The following is an 8445-nucleotide window of genomic DNA, read 5'->3' as shown; positions in this document are numbered from 1 at the left end:
CAGTAGAACTTGAAATATGGTACTGAAAACTTGCAAATACATGGCTTTCCACAGGCAGCATAGTCCAGAGAGAAACTTCACTAACAGATGCTTCCAACAGTTATTACTAAGAAAAGTCTTTAAAAATACTTGAAGTGTCATATTTTGTTGCAGCCCTCATGATGTACCTTTGCAATAGGAAGAAACCTGCCTGGTAAGATCACTGTGGGTTTTGCCTCCAATAACACAGCCACTTTGCTTTATTTTCTGGAGAGTGTCTCTGCTCCCTGCAGTCCTGTGCATAAATCTGAAACCAGGAAACAAGCTTTCTTTCCTAATCTTAAACTTCCTTGGGACATGGAATAGAGCACTGCAGTAATGTAAAGAAGATCTACCACACTTTATCTGAGAAAGGAGCAGATCAGAGGGCTAAAGAGAGGGATTCTCCATATCAAATACTTTTCTGACCCTTCTTCCATCTGTCCCATGTAAGTGCAGAAACAAGGATGGGGAAAAGGGTTGATGTGATACTCACTGAAAGAAAGTTCTTCATATCCTGGCAGTAGGGTTGGAGTTGTTTGCATTTTATTACTTCAGGGTAAGTTGTTTGCATTTTATTACTTCAGGGTAATGACCAGCACATTTAGATGTTGCCTTTTACAATTGCAGCTCTGATTATAAACTGCCAGCAGATATGGGAAAACTGTGTGTATTATAAGGGATGAAATGAAATTCCCTCTAATATATACAATATCAATATTGCATCTAGGTCTGGAAATAATTAAAGAAAAATCAAAGTTCTGGAAATTCTGGGAATTGTACACAGAGAAAATGGTGGTGCATCATTCTCCTTCTATAAACAGTGTTTTAACATTGAATAAATATATTGGCAGTTCTGGAAACACTCCTGATCTGTGCTAGACATATAGACTCAGTCAGCTGACTCATACTAACATCATTTTACCTTTTACTGCTGTTGTTTGGGTATTTATTTCTGCACACTGTTTTTTTATATTACTGGTGGTTGTTGGTTTTTTTTATGAGAGCAGTCTTGATTTTCCCAGAGGGTAATGTTTTATCAAAGGTGCTTTTATAATTGATGTCAGACTGGAAATGAGATTCTGGTCAGATCTGATGATTCATGTCCAAATATCTACCCCAGGTCCAACTTAGTAAAGCCAGCTTTTCCATACAAATAAGAATTAGTATCATTCTTCATAACAGTCCCAAATCAATAACAGCAAAAAGCACTGCCACAGGTGGTACTGAATGACTTTCTGGCTCAGGATACTGCCAACTCCAAAGCTGTATCATTTCCCTGTTTCCAACATATACTGTTTCCTGATTGCAAATCTAAGAACTCCCCTGTGAGCAGCAGGTAGAAGTTTATTCAAGGGAATAATTTTTTTTCAACAAGCAGTTAGCACAGAATATGCAAAAACTGAAATAAGTGGTCAACCGAGTGCCATTTTCCAGAAGCTTTTTATCCCCCCGCTTCTCACAATAGAGAAGAAGTAAAGACATTCTCCCTTCTAATTCCTCCTGCTCCAAAGGCAAGCTTTCACCAAACTGAGAGGCAGAGGGGATCTGGTCTGATTGCAAAGCCACATTACTGACTCAAGGATCAAAACTGGTGTCTTTGTCCTGGGTGATAGCGGTGCCAGCGTGCTCTGACATCTCTGAGCTCCACCACTGGGAAAATCCCCCAGGAAGGAAGAGAAACCTGTTGTCTTCTAAGCTGGTAAGTGAACTTGTTGACTAGGAAAGCTATTTTGGAGGCAAATTTGCAACTACACCAAGCCAGGCATGCCTTTGAATGCAGACAGCAAACCATGTAGTTTATGGGATCATTACAGACAACTTGGTGGGCCATAAATCATGGTAACTCCACTGGCATCACTGAACAAACAGGGAAAACAGTGGATTTTCATCAGACTGTGGGAGGTTTAAGGGCATGAGCCTTGTGTTTACCCAACTCTTGTTTGAGGCTATCAAAAAGACCTTTAATGGCATTATCAAAGTCCTTCTGTCAGAATAACTATAGAATACAAGAGACAGCTCAGCTATTTGGCATTTCTTTGCTTTTAGATATATAATCAAGCAGACATAATGACCTATGACTACCTGTTTTTATGATGTATTCTAGTTGTTTATAAAAAAGAAAAAAAAAAACAGCATTCCTAAACCCACAGTTTTCTGTATGGATTAGGATCATGTACCCTATAAAGAACAAACCCTCCTATGGGTTTTGTGTCCCCATCATCAACAATCCCTGTCTATCCTGGCACAAAAATAAGTTGGGAACAGAGCACTAACTGTTGCAGAATAAACAGAAAATACTTCAGGCTGTCATATTTAAAGCCTCTCAAATGTTTTTGTAATACAGGATAAAGGCAACATTAGATTTAGTCTACGAGTTTTCACTATGAAACGTGGTGTTGCTTTGCCTACCTATAGTTTGGAATGTGCTGAAAGTTCTTTCTAGATGAAGCTGTTAATACAGATCTAAATCACAGGGGTGGTTTGTTTGTTTGTTTGTTTGTTTGTTTCTCCAGTGTTACTTGTATCTCTTACTTTTAATTAATTCATCTTTTCATTCTGAACTACTGAAACATAACAAAAGCACAGTTCAAATTGGGCAAGAATTAAAAAACAAAAAAAATCTCGCACCTGAATTCTGAGCAAACCCATGAGACCCCTCTGCACTGATTTGAAAGTGGTCTGTAAGGGCAGAGACTGTTTTTTAGAGAAGGTAAATTATCTGTTTGTGCATAGCCATTGATACTAAGAGGGAAGAGTGGCCATGGGGAACATCTGTGCCTGCTCTACGTGTCCTGAGGTCTTTGCCCAGCTCTTTGGTCAGGTCTTCATTATGGACAGGGTGGACCCTTGAGCCTGAGCCCCACCTAATGCACCAGCAACCACCTGCAGGAGATGGCAGCCCTTACCTTAGGTCTGAAAGTCCTGTGTTACAGTCTCAGGTTAAGAAAGTTGGGACACAGTTTCTGCCTTGTGCAATCACGACCTTTTTAAGCCAACCAAACACACCACAGTAGAGTGGTAGTGTGGGTTCAGACAGGTTGTGCAGTGGATGTGTGGTAAATTTGGTCTCCTCTGAGACCAACTATGGTATCACTGCATTTATGGTCCAACTTCTATTCCTGGAGCTTGTCCCTCCTCCATAGAGTGAGTCCCTTCAGGCAGAGGGTTGTCCTCCACCAGAGTAGGTGGAACAGAGGAGACACCCATAAAGATTAGAATGTCTGAGAGGCTGAAGCTGATGGTTAAGCAAGAGCTTCCTACACAGCCACCCACCCCTGTCCTGTGCTGGGAAAGCTCCTGCCTGGCCTACCTGTGCCCAAAAGACTGCTTTTTGGGCACCTCTGGCAAATAGCTTAATGGTTTAGGTGTGGGTCTGGCAGCAGAAAGCTTGGGATTATTTTCCAGTGTTTTTTAGTTAGGTCTTCTAAACATGCTATAATGTGATTACCACTTTTAGTGAAAAACTAAGTAATAAGCCTTGAGTGATCAAGACTACCAGGAAGCAACAGGTCAGCAGATTTCAGCAGATCAGTGCAACAAACTTAAAAGTGTGGCAATGCAGTAATTGTTACAAGAGAAATACAGGTGGTCAGAAAAAGAATTACATGATACAGGAGAAAACACCTGAGAAGTATTTCTGAAATTATTATAACAGATCTGCATCTTAAACCAGAGCCATTCTGAGTCAGTGACTGTCAAACCTAAATAATTCATCTCCTCTGCTGTGTTGCACTATAAGGCATTTATTAAAAAACACAGCATTTTCTTCTCTAAAATCACCAGGTAAGAAATCATCAGAGGAATTTCATGTTTCTCAATAGGAGATATTGCTGCATAAATGAATGAGTGCTCTTGTTATCTGCAAAACCTATAAATGACTACGTGGAGTGTAGGGCCAATGATTCATGATGAACAGTGGGACACCACAACTCTGTACACATGTGCTGGTCCTCTTCCTTGAATCCCATGGGCTGCCACAGCTGTGAGTCACAGCTGGAGCTGGTTTGTCTGAATGGCCTTGCAGAGCAAAGCTTCAGGGTGAGCTGGTCCCATCCCTGCTGGCATTTCCTTCCCCAGAAGCCAGACACCCTCAGTCTCTCCTTAGAGCAAGGGACAACATGTGTTAGCAATGTACATAATCACAGAGCTTGTGCTCCAGTCCTGGCTTAACTGACAAGGCCAGTGAAACCTGAAATATTACTCCAGTGTTAATAACAGGTCATAATAATGATAAAGATAATGTGGTCTGAAATATCTAAGAGGTCTTGCCAGGTTTTCTGTATCGATTGCTCCTGCAATTTTTTAAAAGCTGCAGGTGCATGAATGAGAAAACCATTTCCTAAACATAACAGGTAGATTGATTTCTATACAGAATTTTACTCTTCATAGCCAGAAGAAGGTATGAATCATATATATGATTCAAATATAATATTATATCAGTTGGAGAATGGCTCATCACGATACCTGGTTTTCAGAGAGAAGCACATCAGCACATGAATAAAATTGCAAATGAAGAGGAGAATTCAGTAAATATGGCTTTAGGAGACTGTGAAAAAGTTTCCCATCAATACTTAAAAATATAGATCTGCATATTCAAAAGATGATAATGAGTTTAGAGGAAGAGTTTCATTTTTGGGTATCCTACTTTAGATGATTTGGGTAACAATTTTGAGTTTAAAAGCACTGGCACTCATCAGTCTCAAAAACTCTAGCACAAGGCTCACCAAATAAAGCTTTTTTAAAAAAATATAAAATAAATCAGGACAACTCAAAAACCATTTTAACTTTTAATTTCCAGGATTTTTTGAAGTGTCATTTCAGACCCAGCACACAAATAGGTTCAACATCTCTGAAGACAATAATTATGTTTACTGATCCCTGACCATTCCAATCTCATTTTTGCTTTAGGCTGCGAATACATGACCTTATTTTGGTTGGACAAATGGTTTGGTTATAAAGTTATAAATCAATATAGAAAAAAGAGGAAGTTTCTACTGCAGTCAAAGGTATGATCCCAGCTGAGTGAGCTGTGATCCTACTGAATCCACCTGCCACCTGTTATGGTACTGAAGACACTTTAACACGGTCTGTACAAAGTTGCTACAGTTTCTGGGAAAACGTGTGGACCAAAAGCCAAAGTCCTGTGGTGAAAACTGGAAGGCAAAGATGTGTTCATAACTACTGTTGTTTGAAGCTAAATGAATTAAAGCTAAACTTGCAGTGGCACAATGGTTATCTCCAGACAAAGATTACTCTTGTATCAAGAAATGAAAGCACGGTAACTTCAGATAAAATAATGTTTCCAAAGTACTCATAAACAATGATTTCATTTTCCAGGCATGGGAAGCTTGTCCAGAATGAGGGAAAAACTTCACTGTTAGTAAAGAACATAACATCCTGTTTTTTGAAGCTATATCTCTAAAACATGAAAGATCTCCCGAATCTCTTCCTTTCTTGTGTGTTTACTGCCATCCAGCTCATTCAAATGGAAGTTTTCAAAGCACTTTCATGGTCCTGTTTCATTATTGAACATGATTTAAATTTTTTGGAACTTGCACCTGTTGATGTGCAATTGTAGAGTAAAGTGAGAGACAAAATTTTGACTTAGAAGTTTGGCTTGTAAACTTGGTTTGTAAGTGCTTGTGAAAACGCTATTTTTCTTAGGATTCCCAATCTTGTATTTCTTGACTAAAGAAATAAGACTGTAACAGAGCAAGGAAGTGAATGCAGACATCCTAAGCTCCAAGATAGTCTGTTCTACTTTAGTGTGACAAAAAATTACTCCTTTGAGTTCATGTGTGAGGATAACAGATTCTCTAGCAAAATTTTGGAAGGTGAGGAACACTTCTTCTCCTGTCAGATAATTCAGTTGTTCATGTGTAATATAATGTTACTTCCAGCTCAGTTTTCCTCTGTTCTCCTCTGCCTCCATAATGTTGATGGAGACCAACCTAAAACCTGCAGATACTAATGGAAAGTGTGGTGCAAATACCATGATTTCCATTTATTTCTGTGGACTCCAGAAGACTTCATCGGAGAGAAAATCTGAGGTGCCAGAAAGGAACAAAAATAGTTAATGCTGGGCCTTGAGCTCTCACTGTAGAGGGTAAGTTACAGCAACTTGGAAAGAGGTGATTGCAAGAAGGGGAGTAATTCCTTAACAGGATTTTCTCTTTTGATTTCAAACTGTACAGTGCAGGGACTCACTCCAGCACCAACACAAACAACCCTAGCCCTGCATGTGGTCCCAAGCCAGAGGTCCCCCTTTTTGGATCAGCTGGGCTGGATTATTTGCAGATTTTTGTTGTTGATACCAGATGTTGGACCAATTTGGCCTGGTTACTGTAATCAATCCTGTTCCTTGTATTTGTGTCTTTTTTCTTTTTTTCTTTTCCCTCTTAATTCAACTTTCAATATAACAAATCTTGCAAAGACTTCCCATGTGTACTCTCTGCTCTGTATTCTGATAACTTTTCACCAATTCAGGCGGTTTAGGAGATAAAATCATTTAGGTAGTACATTAATTTGACACATTTTTCCATAAGTACCTGCTACTAAGGTAACTTTGTTCTGCAATTTTTCATTCATTTGAACCTTCAGCTCTCTCAAAGCTTCATAGGATCAGCAGGAGCATATTTGTTTAATACACTGTCTGCTGCTGCTTTCCAGTGAATGTCAATATTGACATCTATTCCAAGTTCAAATTGACTGCAAAGTGCATCCCATTCTCCAGTAGCATCACAGATATAATGACAACTCACCCAATGGCAGGACTTCCAGACCTGTTAATGCTTGGATGACCTTAAGGACTAGCTGTTGAATTCCTTATATCCCTGGTGGATTTGTCAAACAGGACTGGAAAAACAGCATTTATGAGACCTGGATGGCAAAAGCATTTCTTACCCTCCATAATGTTTCTTTTTAACCAACCAAATGCATTCCTGAAGTCAATGAAAACAATAAACAACTTTAAATCCCGTGTGTTAAATTGAGGATTAAAAAAAGACTAGTGGGCTGAAATTAATGATGATTCAGAAATGAGTCAGCTATTGAATTCTCCTTCAAAATCTGTTTTCAAGAGGAAAGAAAAAAAAAGAAGAATAGTATGAATAATTGGAAACTAAGAAGCTTTTGCAAGTAAATACTTGCAGGTACTTAATGTGCATGTAAGTAAGGAATTCCAGAAAGCAGGCATGAGAAGGAGCACTAAAACAACTAACTAGTGCTATTACTGCAGGTATCTTTAAAATAATTGATAACAAAGTTTTTAGATGAATGCAACTAAAAATTTTGTCATTTACCTTTTGAAAGACTAGAGAGATCTGACTCCAGACAAGACATTTACCCTTGAAGTAAGTTGAACATGGTGGTCCACCCCTGTTCAGGTTTGCAACCCTAATCTGACAGGGCACTCAGGGTGGGCTTGCACAGAACTCTAGGGTGTTCTAAGTGTTTCATATTTCACACTGATACACTAAATTAATGGTATTTTTTAAATTATAAGAATTTTATGAGAAGGGAAACATGTATGTTCAAAAGTGAAATCAGGTCTGTTGTTATGCTTCATTGAATACAATGAGTGACAGATGGCCACTTTACCAAGAAATTAATTTTATAAATTCTTAAATTAAGAAAGAAGAGCTAATCTTTAAAATTGTTTCAGATGAACACTAATGAGCTTGAACAGGTAAGTCAAGTTATTCACAGTTGATGGATTTGCACTAGTGGATGACCTGTCTGAGATTTTTTTTGTCTCTGTGTCATATGTCTGTGACACATTTTATTGCCTGTAGTCCTGCTCCAGAATAAAACTTCAGTAACATTCATGGGGTAGCATACACTGCATAAAAACTGATTAAGCTTTGCATTGACTCAGATAAAGCTCATGGTACTACACAGACTTAGAAAAACACATTTTTTTAATGTTTTTCAACTTTGCCTTGAAGCGGAGATAAAAAAAAAAAGAAAAAAGAAAAAAAGAAACACCTTAAGCAAAGCATACTTAGCTCCAGAAGTATTCCTGTACTGATTTTGGACATCAAGTACTTTTTACTAAGTGGGAAAGATTCAATATAGTTATTTTCCTGTGCACCAATAGAAAAGACAAAAATAATTCCCTGGCCTGCCTTAGACACAGAAAGTAGCAAAGGAGGAAAGGCTTGTCTTCTCTTTGCATGCTTTTTCTCTCACCCATGGTGCAAGCCCTGAACATAGTACATTTATTTTGCAGTTCATAGCATGCCACCCTCTCTGTGTTTCTTTTGGGGGAGGGAAAGATAATTTCTTAAAATTCTTGTCAAAGTTTTGATTCATTCCTGCTCTCCCAGAGCTTATCATGCAGATGATTCCAGCTTTACTTTTAGCTTGTTTGCATCCATTCTAGTCTGAAAGAGCATTTCAAACCCACCCAGTTTCCCATCCTTT

This window comes from Manacus vitellinus, unplaced genomic scaffold, assembly GCF_001715985.3.
Source record: "Manacus vitellinus isolate BGI_N305 unplaced genomic scaffold, ASM171598v3 scaffold_5_pilon, whole genome shotgun sequence".
Lineage (NCBI taxonomy): Eukaryota > Metazoa > Chordata > Aves > Passeriformes > Pipridae > Manacus > Manacus vitellinus.
The sequence above is the reverse complement of the archived record's forward strand: the minus strand, read 5'-3'. Positions refer to the sequence as shown.